Source organism: Macaca thibetana, chromosome 11 (assembly GCF_024542745.1).
Source record: "Macaca thibetana thibetana isolate TM-01 chromosome 11, ASM2454274v1, whole genome shotgun sequence".
Taxonomy (NCBI): Eukaryota; Metazoa; Chordata; class Mammalia; order Primates; family Cercopithecidae; genus Macaca; species Macaca thibetana.
In genome coordinates this window covers 12731950-12747816 of record NC_065588.1, presented here as the reverse complement: position 1 = coordinate 12747816, position 15867 = coordinate 12731950, and the positions used below count along the sequence as shown (strand labels likewise).

At 44.4% G+C, this 15867-nt stretch overlaps 1 protein-coding gene and 1 pseudogene across 2 annotated transcripts in view; both read left to right on the top strand.

The window, feature by feature from the left end:
* Positions 1-7084: 7084 nt before the first annotated feature.
* Positions 7085-8517, top strand: LOC126931557 (60S ribosomal protein L19-like; annotated as a pseudogene).
* Positions 8518-12328: 3811 nt separating this feature from the next.
* The window catches only part of DUSP16 (dual specificity phosphatase 16), a 92524-nt gene continuing 88985 nt past the window's right edge, over positions 12329-15867 (top strand). Inside the window, exon 1 of one of the 2 annotated variants that reach the window (XM_050748225.1) lies at positions 12329-12967. The gene's annotated coding sequence lies outside the window, so the exon portion shown is untranslated. Of the gene's footprint in view, positions 12968-13323; positions 14091-15867 lie in introns of those variants that run through there. The other variant, XM_050748226.1, reaches the window with a different exon arrangement.

The following is a 15867-nucleotide window of genomic DNA, read 5'->3' as shown; positions in this document are numbered from 1 at the left end:
TGTTATCTTCATTTTGCAGATGAGGAGACTATGTTTCCCTCAAGCCACACAGCCAGTGTATGGTGGAGCTGGAATTTGTCACCGGCTGAATCTTCTGCCCCAGGTCAGCAAGTTCTCCTTTTTTCTAACTTTTGTAGCTCATATCTGAATGATAAGTTTTACCAGTAATCACAGAAGTGCATTCTAAGATAGTGGCATTTCTTATAATATTATTTTTAACTAAGTTTGTGGTAATTTTTATTTGTGGTAACTTATATTCGTATTTTTGTTTATCTTCTCAACAAAAGCTCCTTTTGGGAAAACTTGGGTTCGAGTCCTAACTTGCTAGTAGTTATTTGTCTTTGAGCAAACTCTTTAACTTTTCTCAGCCTCAGTTTCCTCCACTATAAAATACAAAATAATAATACCTAACTCTTGGGGGTTGTGAGAGTTAAAAGCCCAGAATATTCCTTGTACAAAAGAGCTGCCTGTTGTGTATTTGATTTGATGTGGTGATAGTTTATCGGATTTCAAATCCATTACATTTCTAGTTTCTTTATAGTAACTAGAAATATAGTTAACCACTATAGTGGTTTGAGATTTTTTTTTTTTTTTCCGAGACAGAGCCTTGCTCTGTCACCCAGGCCGGAGTACAGTGATGCGATCTTGGCTATCTGCAACCTCCGCTTCCCGGGTTCAAGCAGTTATCCTGCCTCAGCCTCTTGAGTAGCTGGGATTACAGGCATCTGCCACTACGCCCGGTTAATTTTTGTATTTTTAGTAGAGATGGTGTTTCACCATGTTGGCCGGGCTAGTCTCAAACTCCTGACCTCGTGATCTGCCCGCCTCGGCCTCCCAGAGTGCTGGGATTACAGGCGTGAGTCACTGTGCCCAGCTGCAATATTCTTAAAACTCAGTTACCTAAACTAGAGGAATAGATCTTTTGTGTCAAGACAATAGAAAATTGACTACATACACTTTAAAAGTATTTTTAATTAAAATTGTTTTTTTGCTTTTTGGTCAGAATATCCCATCTTGCTGTTTAACCAACATTGAACAAGAGGTTCAGTTACTGGTTAAAGACTGTTCCGAAGGTAAATGTTTACATTTATAAACATGAATATTGTGACTGAATGTTGTTACTGTTAGTCCAGAAAGCCACTGTGAATTTAAAAACTTAGTACACTGAGACATATGTTTACTCAGAAAATGAAAAAAAAAACATAAAAAAAATCTCTGGCCTGCAAAAACAGCAATTTTTAAAAACAGATTATTTATATCAGGAAAAAAAGGAGGCCAAGCACAGTGGCTCATGCCTGTAGTCTCAATACTTTGGGAGGCCGAGGCAGGAGGATTGCTTGAGTCCAGGAGTTCGAGACCAGCCTGGGCAACAAAGCAATACTCTGCCTCTACAAAAAAAAAAAGAAAAAATTTAGCTGGGCGTGGTGGCACATGCCTGTAGTCCCAGCTACTCAGGAGGCTGAGGCAGGAGGACCACTTGAGTCCAGAAGGTTGAGGCTGCAGTGAGCCATGAATGTGCCACTGCGTTCCCACCTGGGTGACAGAGTGAGACTCTGTCGAAAAGAAAGGGAAAGGGGAAGGGGAAGGGAATTACTGTATTCATTCCAATTATTTTCTTCAGGGTCAGATAAAAAGAAGCAAAACTCACCTAAAGAAATAGTTCATACGGCCAGGTGCAGGGGCTCATGCCTGTAATCCCAGCACTTTGGGAGGCTGAGCCGGGTAGATTGCCTGAGGTCAGGAGTTCGAGACCAGCTTGGCCAACATGGTGAAACCCTGTCTCTACTAAAAATACAAAAATTAGCCGGGTGTGGTGGCACATGCCTGTAATCCCAGCTACTCGGGAGGAGAATCACTTGAACCTGGGAGGCAGAGGTTGCAGTGAGCTGAGATCACACCATTGCACTCCAGCCTGGGCAACAGAGTGAGACTCCATCTCAAAAAAAAAAAAAAAAAAAAAAAAAAAGGAAGAAAGAAAGAAATTGTTCATAATTGTTTGACTTTTACAGCATCTTTATCACTATACTTCAATTTTTCCATTCCTGCACAGATTTATTTATTTATTTATTTAAAGATGGGGTCTCTGTCACCCAGGCTACAGTGCACAATCTATGGCACCATCTTAGCTCACTGTAATCTGGAACCACTGGGCTCAAGCAATCCTCTTGTTTCAGCCTCCTCAGTAGCCGGGTCTATAGGTGCATGCCACCATGCCTAGCTAATTAAAAAAACAATTTTTTTTGGTAGAGAGACGGTCTCACTATGTTGCCCAGCCTGGTCTTGAACTCCAGGCCTCAAGTGGTCCTCCTGCCTCAGCCTTCTGAGTAGGTAGGCCTACACACATGTGCCATCACATCTGGCCTTTCTGCATAGACTTTCTAGTAAAGGTGCTGTAAGACTTTTACTTGCTAAATTGAATTAGATTTAATTTCATTCTGTAGTTTGTGAGAGTTGGACATAATCCTTAGGATAATTGTTGAGGCAGAATAAAATATTAGACGGGAACAGGCATGGTGGCTCAAACCTGCCATCCCAGCACTTTGGGAGGCGGAGGTGGGCGGATCACTTGAGCCCAGGAGTTCGAGACCAGCCTGGGCAACATGGCGAAACCCAGTCTCTACTAAAAATACAAAAAGTAGCCAGGTGTGGTGGCGCATGCCTGTAGTTCTAACTACTTGGGAGGCTGAGGCGGCAAGATTGCTTGGGCCTGGCAGGTGGACGTTGCAGTAAGCCAAGATGGCCCCATTGCACTCTAGGCTGGGTGACAGAGTGAGACTCAAGAATAAAAAAAGGTATTTGTCACTTAAATTTAAATTTTTGGTGAGTTGTGAATCAACAATTGAGAAAAATTATAAGCAACTGCCAATAAATATTTTTAGCCTTTTATTTACTTTTTCCCTACTACCACCATTTTTTTTAAATTATGAAAGTACTTTTCAGCCTTTTTTTTTTTTTTTTTTTTTTTTTTGAGACGGAGTCTCGCTCTGTTGCCCAGGCTAGAGTGCAGTGGCGCAATCTCAGCTCACTGCAAGCTCTGCCTCCTGGGTTTACGCCATTCTCCTGCCTCAGCCTCCCGAGTAGCTGGGACTACAGGCGCCCGCCACCTCGCCCGGCTAGTTTTTTGTATATTTTAGTAGAGACAGGGTTTCACCGTGTTAGCCAGGATGGTCTCCATCTCCTGACCTCGTGATCCGCCTGTCTCGGCCTCCCAAAGTGCTGGGATTACAGGCTTGAGCCACCGCGCCCGGCCCTTTTCAGCCTTTTAAAAGATAAATACACCTGAGGTTAGAAATGACAATTGTATTATTATTAATATTTTACTTCACAGTTATTAAAAGACTTGTCAAAATACCCTAAGAAGAGCTGTAAATGTGTGTTCCATCTAATATTGAAAATAAAGTTTGGGCTGTGAGTAGCAAAAATCTCTCCTGAGATTACAACTAAGAAATTCTCATTTCTCATTTGTCTAATCCCTATTTGTTATGAATTGTTTTATTAAAACAAAACAAAACCTTAGACTGCTTGGCAGGTCATTAGGATTTTTGTAGGGTTTAAATATTCTACATCTGCCTCTAACAAGATTATCTGACTTTTCTCCTTCTCTGAACAATCTTCTTGAAAGAGTGGTTTATATTTCACAGTTTCCATTTTATTCCTTCTGACTCCTTTTTCGGCTCATTGCAATCTTGCCTTTGCAAGACTGCCTTCAGCAAAACCACTCTCTCCCCAGTCAATTTATTGCTAAATCAAAGAAATACATTTTCATCTTTATCTTACGGGACTTCCCTGAGGTATTAACCCACCAGAAACACACTCTTGCCCTGCTTGAAACTCTTTCTTGGCTCTCTTTCTGTAACAGCCATTTTCACTGCCTTCCTTTCTACTTCTCTAGTTTCTCCTCAGTCTCCCTATGAGCCTTTCTTTCTTTTTTTTAGACGGAGTTTTGCTCTTTTTGCCCAGGCTGTAGTGCAATGGTGCAGTCTCGGCTCATTGCAGCCTCCGCCTCCTGGGTTCAAGTGATTCTCCTGCCTCAGCTTTCTGAGTAGCTGGGATTACAGGCATGCGCCACCATGCCCAGCTAATTTTTGTATTTTTAGTAGAGACAGGGTTTTACCATGTTGGCCAGGCTGGTCTCGAACTCCTGACCTCAGATGATCCACTCGCTTTGGTCTCCCAAAGTGCTGGGATTACAGGGATGAGCCACCGCGCCCAGCCTATGAGTTTCTTTAAACCTCACAGTTCCCTTGATTGCCAACATTATTTTGCCTCACTTTCCTGTGGTCACATCGACCATTCATAACTACAATTAAATATGGTGAATTAATCCAAAATCCTTGTTTCTTGCCCAGACACTGTCTCTGACCTTTGGACATTGATAAATGCAATAGCTTACTCCTCTTGAGGTTCCATAGGCCCCTTGAACTTGACATGCTTAAAATTCAACTTCTTACCTTTTCTCTCTGCAAACTAAGCAGCACCACCATCCACTCATTTGCTCAGAAATCTGGGAGTTACCCTTGACACTGCTTTTCCCCTTAACAGCTCATGTCTAATTGTTTGCAAGGTCTTTTTGATTCTAGCTTTTCAACATCTTGTATCTGTCTTCTCATTTCCATTTGGTTCTCTAACTCATATAATTGTTTCCTGTCTTGCTTTATGCCTGTCCCACCTAACCATTCTTTATATGGAAAAGTGTGAATCTGATCTTTCCTGTTTAAAAATTTTTCAATGGCTCCTCCATTGCTTGCCTTGAAAAAAGTTCAAATCCTTTGATATTTTAGACGGGGTTTCACTGTGTTGCCCAGCCTGGAGTGCAGTGGCACAATCACAGCTCACTGCCGCCTTGACTTCCTGGGCTCAAGTGATCCTCCTGCCTCAGCCTCCTGAGTAGCTGGGACTACAAGCATGTGCCTCCCCACCTGGCTAATTTTTGTTTGTTTGTTTTTTGAGATGGAGTTTCACTCTTGTTGCCCAGGCTGGAGTGTAATGGCACGATCTCGGCTCACTGCAACTTCTGTCTCCCGGGTTCAAGCAATTCTCCTGTCTCAGCCTCCCGAGTAGCTGGGATTACAGGCATGCGCCACCACTCCCAGTTACTTTTTTGTAGTTTTTAGTGGAAGCAGGGTTTCTCTATGTTGGTTAGGCTGGTCTCGAACCCCCGACCTCAGGTGATCCGCCCGCCTCAGTCTCCCAAAGTGCTGAGATTACAGGCGTGAGCCACCACACCCGGCCACATCTGGCTAATTTTTTTTTTTAAGTTTTTTTGTAGAGATGAGGTCTGGCTATGTTGCCCAGGCTGTTCTCGAACTCCTGAGCCCAAGTGATCTGCCTGCCTTAGCCTCCCAAAGTGCTAGGATTACAGGTGTGAGCCACTGTGTCCCATTGGCTATGTAACCCTGAGCAAGTTAACTGTAAACTGGGAAGATTAATAGTTATGAGAATTAAATGAGGTAATATTCAATAAATGTTAGCTATTATTATTATGATTAACATCCTCATTCATGACTTTGAAAATAGTACTATCATTTCCTTAAGATAAATTTTTTTTTTTTTTTTTTTGAGACGGAGTCTAGCTCTGTCGCCTAGGCTGGAGTGCAGGGGCCCCATCTCAGCTCACTGCAACCCCTGCCCCGCAGGTTCAAGTGATTCTCCTGCCTCAGCCTCTCGGGTAGCTGGGATTACAGGCATCTGCCACAACTCCCGGCTAATTTTTGTATTTTTAGTAGAGACGGGGTTTCACTGTGTTGGCCAGGATGGTCTCGAACTCCTGACCTCGTGATCCACCCACCCGAGCCTCCCAAAGTGCTGGGATTACAAGCGTGAGCCACCACACCTGGCCAAGATAAATTCATAAAGTAAAATTGTTGGGTATGCATTTTTAAAGACGTTCGTAAGCATATTGCCAAACTGCCCTCCAGAAGAGTAATACCTGTTTATATTCTCACCAGTGGTATTGAGAAAGTCTGTTTCTCCACACTGTTAACTCAATTGTGGGATTGCCAGTTTTTAAAATAACTGCCAAACTGATAAGTGAAAAATCGTCTCGTTTTTGTAACTTACTGAGTCTGTTTAACAAATCTGCTGCAGAAGGCTGGGCACGGTGGCTCAGGCCTGTAATCCCAGCACTTTGGGAGGCCGAGACGGGTGGATCACAAGGTCAGGAGATCGAGACCAACCTGGCTAACACGGTGAAACCCTGTCTCTACTAAAATATACAAAAAACTAGCCGGGCGAGGTGGCAGGTGCCTGTAGTCCCAGCTACTCGGGAGGCTGAGGCAGGAGAATGGCGTGAACCCGGGAGGCGGAGCTTGCAGTGAGCTGAGATCCAGCCACTGCACTCCAGCCTGGGCGACAGAGCAAGACTCCATCTCAAAAAAAAAAAAAAAAAAAAAAAAACAAAAAAACCCCCCAAAAACCCCACAAATCTGCCGCAGAAAGATCAGATACAGACTGATAACATAGTGTTGGCCAGGCTGGTCTTGAACCCCCGACCTCAGGTGTCAGCCTGGCCAAAACGGTGAAGCCCCGTCTCTACTAAAAATACAAAAATTACCCAGGTGTGGTGGTGCTTGCCTGTAATCCCAGCTACTCAGGAGGCTGAGGCAGGAGAATCGCTTGAACCTGTGAGACCGAGGTTTCAGTGAGCCGAGATCGCACCACTGCACTCCAGCCTGGGCGACAGAGTGAGACTCCATCTCAAAAAAAAAAAAAAAAAAAAAAAAATGTTGTTGCTGTTTACTTTGTTTTGATTGTACATCTTAACATTGATGTTTTTCATCTCTTTCAGGACTGAGAACTTACACATTTTTGAACTCCTTTACTTCCCTCTCTCCTTCCAATTCCTTAGGAATGAGCATGCATTTGTGTAATTGAGTTGAATAAAATTTAACACATATTTCCTATTAAACTTTTAAGCTCAATCGTCCAGTTTCTTTGTATACCTTTCCTTGGGGAGCACAGAGTGCTGTACTGAGTGTTGGTGACCTGTTTCGAATTCCTCTTTAGTCCCTAACCAGCTATACAACCTTGGGCAAGTCGTTTAACCTCTCTGGATCTCCATTTTCTTACATGTAATGTAAGTGAGATGGTACCAGGTAAATTCCTAGGTATCTTCTAGTTCTCACATCACACAAGTAAACATTTTTCTTCCAAGAAGTTCTTTCCTACTCTGTTGTAAATATTGCCCTCCTCCAACATAGTGTCATCTCTTTGAGGCAGAACTTGCTTCTTTCTAGAACTGTAATTTGTTCAGTGTCGTGAACCCTAAGATAACAGTAGCACTACTATCCCAAAAGTATAGCCAAGACTTCAATGTGAAGTAGGTCTTACTCACTTTTTTTGTGTGTGTGATAAAATCCTTTGAAAATTTGTTGCAGCTGTACATGGTGTTTCATGCCTGTAACCCCAGCACTTTGGGAGGCTGAAGCAGGAGGACTGTGCTTGATCCCAGGAGTTCAAAACCAGGCTGGGCAACAAAGCAAGACCCCATCTCTACAAAAAGAAAATGTTTTAAAAAATAGCCAGGCATAGTGGTTTGCATCTGTAGTCCTAGCTACTTGGGACGCTGAGGCAGGAGGATTACTTGAGCCCTGGAGGTTGAGACTGCAGTGAGCCATGATTATGTACTTCAGCCTGGGCAGTGGGAGACCCCATCTCATTAAAAATGAAAAGAAAAGAAAATCTGTTGAAAGCTAGAGACCCACTCACAGAAAAACATATATAAGCATATATACACATAATTTTAGGGGGCTCTTAGACCCTCTGGAGCCCATCTATATACTCTCTAGGAATCCACAAATCCTAGGCTAAGAACATTTGACTTTGGAACATTCAAAGGATCCTTGGAGATTAACAAAATTGTCAAAAATACTCAATTCGTATTGGAAAAGGGAGCTGCTAAATTACATTAAGAATATTAAAACCTTTTTGCTGCTGCAGCTGAAGCCATACGTGTGCTCAGGCTTCAGAGGAAGTTTGCCTCTAGTGTCTTTTGCTATGGCAAAGAGAAGGTCTGGTTGGCTCACAGAGACCAATGTTAACTCCCATCAGCAAATCCAGAAGCTGATCAAACATGGGCTGATCATCCGCAAGCCCGTGCCTGTCCATTCCCAGGCTCCTTGATGCCAGAAAAACCTTGGCCCAGCGGAAGGGCAGGCACCTGGGCATAGGTAAGCAAGAGGGTACAGCCAATGCCTGAATGCCAGGGAAGGTAACCTGGATGAGGAGAATGAGGATTCTATGCCAGCTGCCTAGAAGATACTGTGAATCTAAGAAGATTGATTGCCACATGTATTACACTCTGTACCAGAAGGTGAAAGGGACTGTGTTCAAAAACAAGCATATTCTCATGGAATCATCTGCAAGCTGAAGGTAGACAAATCCCGTAAGAAGCTCCTGGTGGACCAGGCTGAGGCCCACTGGCCTAAGACTAAGGAAGCGTGCAAGCTCCATGAGTGCCTCCAGGCCAAGGAGGAGATCATCAAGATGTTGTCCAAGGAGGAAGAGACCGAGAAATAAAGCTCCTCCTTTCTTGTCTATACATAGTGGCCTCAGTAATTACATAGACCAATCATTCAAATAAAACAGGCTTTTATCTGCTTGAAAAAAACCCAGCTCTCTAAAACCCAACCTTTAATGCTTACTTACTTGCAAATATCCTCTTCATAAATCAGATCATGTACTAACTGCTTAAATCTTTTAGAATAGAATGTGAACGCCATACACTATAAGGTACTAAATAATCTGGCTCCTGCCCAACCTTGTTTTATACTTTTGTGCCCCACTGGCTTCCTTTGGCTCTGGGAACACACCTACTCTCTATAAGTCACTCTGTTTCTGCTGAAGGGTCTTAGAGTGACCTGTTTTCTCTACCCTGACCACTTCCCCTGTTGCCATCCTTAAGGTCTCAGTTCAAATGCCCCTCTTCATTTGAACTTCCCCCACCACCTTCACCCCTACCCTAAGTCATTCACTATCACCTCACCCAGTTTTCTCCCCGTGTAGTCCATCTTGTCACAGTCCAGGCCGTGGTTTTTGTTTATTGACTTACCATCTTCTCTCTCTGCTCGAATGTTAGTTTCATGAGATAGGGAGCCTTACCTATCTTATTTATAACCATATTCCCAGAGCTAGGTGCAGTGCCTGGCACATACGGGCAGTAGGCACTCAATCGCTGTTTGTCAATGAATAAATTTCAGCCAGGGAGGGATTAAGTAAGACCTTAAGAGGGTCTAAACACTAAGGATTATGGTGCTCCTCCCCCATATTTAATTCTAACTAGCAATTTTGGTGCTCCTTCCCCATATTTAACTCTAACTAAAAACAGTACTAAACCACACACTTACACGTACTGAAGCAAAAATAGCTTCTTTCTAGATTATCTGATTGTAAATCTTGGACTCCCTGCCTTGCAAGTGCCCTAAGTTTATGTGCTCTTCCTCCATCCTGGGGGAATCTAGCACTCACCCCTCTAGATGTGTTGGACACTGTTTTAGTTTAAAATTGCCTATGACTACAAACAATCTTACTGGGATATTGATGAAAATTATGTTAAATCTATAGATCAATTTGGGAAGAAATAACATCTTTATTGATTCTTCCAATCCATGAATATAGTATGCTATTCCAATTAGTCTTCTTTAATTTCTTTCATCAGCATTTTATAATTTTCAGCACACAGATCTTGTACATGTTTTGTTAGATTTACATGTAAATATTTCACGTTCTTTGGAGCAATTGTAAACGGTTCTGTTTTTGTTTCCACATATTTATTGTTAGTATGTAGAAAACCTTTCTCAGTAAAAGAAAGAGAAATGTACTCTTCGGTGAAATAAACTTGTTTAGTGGTTTCTCCTTCACCTGCTGGGCAGGTAACAATCTATTTATCTTAACATTCAAGTACCTGCACAATGTGCCTCTGTATCTCTTAAACTTAACCTCATACCTAATTGCTACATACCGACTTCTACTGCTACTGGAAGGGTTTACTCTTCTCTCACCTGAATACACCTTACTCATCATTCATTCCACCTCCTTGTCTTGGTTCATTGCCATTTGCCCTCTGGAATTGTCCCTCCACTGGCTTCTTCACTGCAAACTAAATCTGAATTATCCTTCAAGGATAAGGTCAAAACTCTTTATAAGGTGCCTTCCCTTATAATCCCAGCCTACATTGCTCCTTTTCTCTTTTTTGAGATGGAGTCTCACTCTGTTGCCAGGCTGGAGTCTGGAGTGCAGTGGTATGATCTCGGTTCACCGCAACCTCTGTCTCCCAGGTACAAGTGATTCTCCTGCCTCAGCCTCCTGAGTAGCTGGGACTACAGGCGCCCACCACCATGCCCGGCTAATTTTTGTATTTTTAGTAGAGATGGGGTTTCACCATGTTGGCCAGGATGGTCTCGATCTCTTGACCTCGTGATCCACCAGCCTCGGCCTCCCAAAGTGGTGTAATTATAGGCTTCAGCCACCGCGCCCGGCCCCCTGACTTTTTTAACCAATATTGTACATCACTCAATCATTGATTTCGTTTTTAATGAGCTTTAATCTACGTCTTGTTTCCAGAAATAGATGAAATACCCTGAGAGGCTTCCATGATAGCTATGATGGCACCACATCATACATTACACACACTTAATTGTGTAACTGAGGAAAGGGGAGAAACGTTTCAAGCCATGTCAGTTAAAGCAAGGTTACGGGAACTTTGGCATGCAAAGGGGATACCATTAATTCTCACGAATCTTTCCTTCAGGCAAGATCCATGCTCTGTACCACTAGTAAAAGGACTATCTTCTCTTTCATTCCTAAAAATCCCAACACCTCCAACAAAGGTCTACAGTTAGTAGATTTTTAGGGGTTTCCTGGTAGAGCAGAAATAATCCCAGGGAAGCTGCAGTAACACCTCCTGGCCAGCAGAGGACAGGGAGCAGTGGGAGAGATTTGCTTCGCCTAGCAGAAGTCTTCCAGAGGCCAGAGGCATAGGCTCCAAGTTGCTTCTCCATCTGTGGCCTTCAGGCTTTACCTACTACTGCCAGAGGTGCTAGGGCGCCTCCCATCTTCAAATGGGCTTTTTTCCCTCCTATAAAAGATGGGCCAGAAGTTCCCAGAACCTTACCCCGCAACACTAACCTTCAATGATTACCAATCATAAGGAATGCCCTTTAGTTGCAGGACTTAAAGGCAGAAAAGTAGTAACAGGGGTGTATTATCTTTCTAACCCACCCAAACCTGCTTCTCAGTTCTTTTGCTAGTGGAAAAAAGTGCTTTAGGCAGGGTGCACATGGATATGCCACAACAAACAGTGCCTTTAGGGTCCAGTGTCCCAATCCGGCACATTGCAAACGGAATATTTTAAGAGTTAGATTATCCCTACACATAAATTCTGGCTCATGGAGCAGTCCACTCGCAGGGGGCTTTTCCGTCATTAATCACATCTTTGTTATGTGATATCCACGTGAGTACTTCTCAGTAGAAGCAGCTTCATGCTCAAATGCTCAAAGAACATTGGAATAAAGCTCCGATTGTCCTATTCAGTGATTCCAAGTCCTGGTTTGTCACCACCTCAGGTCTCTCGTTTTCCAAAGTGTGTAATATCATCTCAAAACAAAGAGACTTTAATGAATTCAAATAATAAAATACACGAGGTACGTGGAGTTAAATCAATAAAGGGTTTTGTACCTCTCAAGAGGCGGTGAACCCCGGTCTGATTTAAAGATGTTTCAGCGCTGCGTCCTGTAGAAAACATTTTTAAAGAAAATGTAGGCTGCTATCCTTGTATTTGTAAATATAAGTAAAGTAATGTAGGAACATTTATGAGGGGGTTTTCACCATAAACATATAGGTAGCTGAATGCCTGACAACAGTAGTGTGATTTTTCTTGAAGTACCTGTAACTTCTGAGAGATGGCAGAGCCTTGCCTTTTGCATTCGTCAGGCTTTTTACCCAGCGATTGTAATTCTCTCAAATCAGTGTTTGCGTTTTTTGATGTTGGTGAGGCAGCTGGAAACAACTCAAGGAGGAGGGAAAGGTTCTGGCTCTGGGTGAGGAGAAAACCCTCCGATACCTGTTGGGGCGCAGCACTGGAGGGGGTCGGGGCCGCGAGCCCGGGGGGCGGCGGGCGCGCGGGCGCGGAAGGAGGAGGAGGAGGAGGAGGGGTAGGAGGCCGCGGGGCCGCCTCCTCCGGCAGCTCCGGCTCCTCCCAGCGGCGCCCGCGGAACCTGCCTCAGAGTCTCCGGACTCGGGAAGAGAACATGACCTGACCCCTCCCCGAGCGGCCGGAACGAGGCGCGGAGCCGCGCTCCGGCCTCGGGCGGCCGCGGGATGGGCGGGCGCGCGGCCCCGCCCGGCGCCCACCGCCCTGCCCTCGCCTGTCTCCTCCTTTCCCCGGGGCTCCGCTGAGTTCATTCACTGGGATTGGTTTCAAGTGACGCCATCTCTTTATTTTTAAACCAATGACCTCATCCGCGCTTGAAGTTTCCTGACCAGCGACTCTTTCTCTTTCCCCCAACCCCCCACCCCACCCCCCCCGCCTTTCCCCCTCTTTCTATGTATCAGTGTTCGGGGGGCTTTAATCAGTTTTTGAACGATTATTACCACCGCTCCCTCCCCTCAGCCCCCGCTTTCACAACGCGACCCCCCACCTTTACCTCCCTAAGTTCATCTCCTTCGACATTTTTTTTGAAGGCTGATTGGGGGGGAGGGTGGAAGAGAAAGAGTGAAGAAAAGTTGCGAGCGTCTCCTCTCTTCCTAAGCCTCCCGCCCCCCCCACCCACCCCTCAGAGAAGGAGAAGATAATATAGTGAAAAGAAGAGGAGGAGGAGAGCGACGGGACGGGACGCGAGCGGGAGCGCAGCCGCCCTCTCGGCTCCGCGGCGGCGCCTCGCAAGCCCGGGAGGCGAGGGGGGCCCGAGGGGAGACGCCGTGACAACTTTCGTTTCCCTCTGAGGGAATTGGGAGGTCGGCGGCCCCAAAAGTAAGTGGCCTTGGCGGGCCGCGCTGGGTGTGCGGGCGGGAGGGTCCGGGGCCCGGGGCGCCTTGCCGCCCGGCCGCATGGACGCTCCGCAGCGCGCCCCGACTCCCGGTGCGGGGAGCCGCGCTCTGGCCCCGCCGGCTCTGCCTTCCCGGGCGTACCGGCCACCCTTTCGGGAGGCGGCGTGGGGGCGACCGCGGCCGGGGGCCGCAGGAGCGTTTGAAGCGCGGGTGTAGGCCTGGCTGGAGGCTGGCCGGAGCGGGAAGGGGGCGTGCGGCTGGACGCGGGGTCGCAGTGGGTGCGCTCCCGGCCGCTGCGCTGCGAGCGGGCTTGGACCGGGCCCCGCCGAGAGGAGCGGCCGCCGCGGGACGCGGCACCTTCGCGGGCGAAGCTGCTCACTTCCAGGCGCGAGTGTTACACAACACGCCTGCCAAGTGGGGCCCCGGCCTGACTGTTCCCATTATCCCCAATTCGCCTTTGGTGTAATCAGCGAGGCCACCTGGGTGGTGACGGTGCTGCTTTCTTCAACCAACCAACCAAAAAAGCCCTCAATTTTCGGACAGGGGCTCGGGTCTTGGCGTTGGGGGGCCCGATGCCTAGTGACTTCTTTATTTACACTAGCTGCAAAACGTGAGAAATAAAAAAGCCCAGGGTCTGTGTATCACGTGTAGTTTCATGTAATGGAACACCACAGAGGGAAATATCTTCAGATGCTGGGTTTATTTCCTAAAGAATACCAGTAATGAACCAGAGAAAATGCAAGTAGATCTGAAAATGAATGGATACTGCAAAATCCTAAAGAAGTTTAGAAAACATCAGCTGCAAGGGTTCTTGGCGTTTTGAAGTCGTGGGTGTCTCAGATTGGAGAAAGCACACCTCTAACCAGCCTGTGATGAATAAGGTGGGGACGAAAAAGCCTGTTGCATAATCTCATTTGCCGTGGGGTTTGCTGTGCCGTCCCCTTGAACCAAAGGGAAGTGAGTTAAGATGCAGGGTTTTAAAACTCGGTGCAAGTTTTTATTTACCCAGTGCTCTGGCTGCCACTTCTGTTTTAAAAGATTATAAGTAAATAATCTGCTCTTCCAAGTGAACCAAACCTATCAAACCTGTTTAGAAAATAAACCAGGTATGTTTCTTTCTCTTCTTTCTTTTCCGGGTGTTTGTGTGTGAAATTTACCATCCATGCAAAAGCTTAGGACTAGTGTTTGGGGAACTGAGACTGTCAGAGAAAATGCCTCTTTATGCCACTCACCTTATGGGGCTGATGGAGAGTCCATGTAAAGGACAACCGTTTCCTCAAAGGATTTTCATCTCCATCAAGAAAAGGCTTTTTAAAGTTAAGGTAAAATTGTAAAAGAAGAGATTTCGTACCAATTGAATTAATTACTCTTTAACATTTTTCCTTGAGAATCACATATATTGGTGGATACCACTTGGGAGGCTCGTGGAGTCTATTTGGTGAAGGCAGCAGCTTGGAGAAGTAAAATGAAAAGCAGAATGTATGGCTTTGTGTAGGGATTTTAGTAAAAATGTGAGTAGGCACGGTGAAAGGTTTTTGTGTTTTAAAATTGTGGAATTTACTGAGTTTGAAGACAATGTGGAAAGTTGCATTAAAATTTTTTTTTAAATTTGGCTAACATTTGCAGTCTTATATAAAAATTTAGGCTGAATAACAGCAGCCCAAGAGTTGGATTTTAGGCAAAATAAGTTTTGCATTTATCAAAATTCTACATGGGGGGAAAAATTAGAAATGAACTTATTTTGAATTTTGTTAATGTGAATAGTGTATTGAAAATAACTCGGTTGAAGTACTATAAATGTACATTCAGATAAAAAAATGTGTAAACTGTGGTAATTTTTTTTTTTTTTAGTATTAACCTCTGCTATATCAGCAACTCAAAGTAAAATATCTCATTTGGCTTGATTATGGTGCCAAATGATCATAGTGCATGATTATGGAGGGGGCTAGGAACAGAACTGCAGAATTAGCCAGTTTTGCTCCTTTTTCAATTGAGAATGCCCTGTCCTTTTGTTCAGTTTGGTGGTTGTGTGTACCTATAAAATAAAAATAGACATGTAAAATTGGGCGTTGGAGTCTCTTGGGCCAAAAACTTAATGGCAGTGACTGAGAAGGCAGCAAAAGAGGAGATCCTGTTATCCCAGTTCTTTTCCTTTTTCCTACACATTTAAAAATTATTTGTGGGACACTTGAGAGTGGCAGTGAGGCTGAGATGGGAGGGGGGAAGAGTAGGTGTGAGAAGGTTGCAGAGTTTAGGTAGGGATCAGGAGAAGAGGCAGGATTTATGTGTAAGTGTGTTTTGATGCTATTTTCTGTAAATTCCTGTACTGGGAATTTAATTTCATACAGTTTTTAGCATATGGGATTAATATATTGGTGAAGCAGACGTATATAGCTGTCCAGTATTAACTTTTTTCAATTTTCTGCTACTCCTAAAATCCTGCTAAACATAATTTGCTAGAATTACCAGTGTAATAATTTATCCTAGAACTCTAAGTTTTCCTAGACAAAAATAGTTTTCTACTTCGTGTTACCTGAACTAAAAATTTCACTGGACGTTCAGTGTTTTTAGAATGCGTTGAGTTCTCAAGCAAAAGGTACTTTAGTTTGAAGAAGTAAATTAATATAGGGTGAACTCATTTGGATCAGAATCCCAAGAAAATAAGGAGATAATTTAGAGGAAACAAAACAGATTTTATGACAGATTTCAACAGATGAAAGGGGCTAGTTAAAAAGATTTCACAGGAAAAACCATAGTTGATGCTTGATTGGCTTTAAAAGAAATTTCCTGATCATTTAAAACTGAGATATTCACCATTGTAAAAGAAAATCCGAATGTTGGCTTAAACAAAAAACATAATTAGGAAAATAAGTCTTGCCCAAA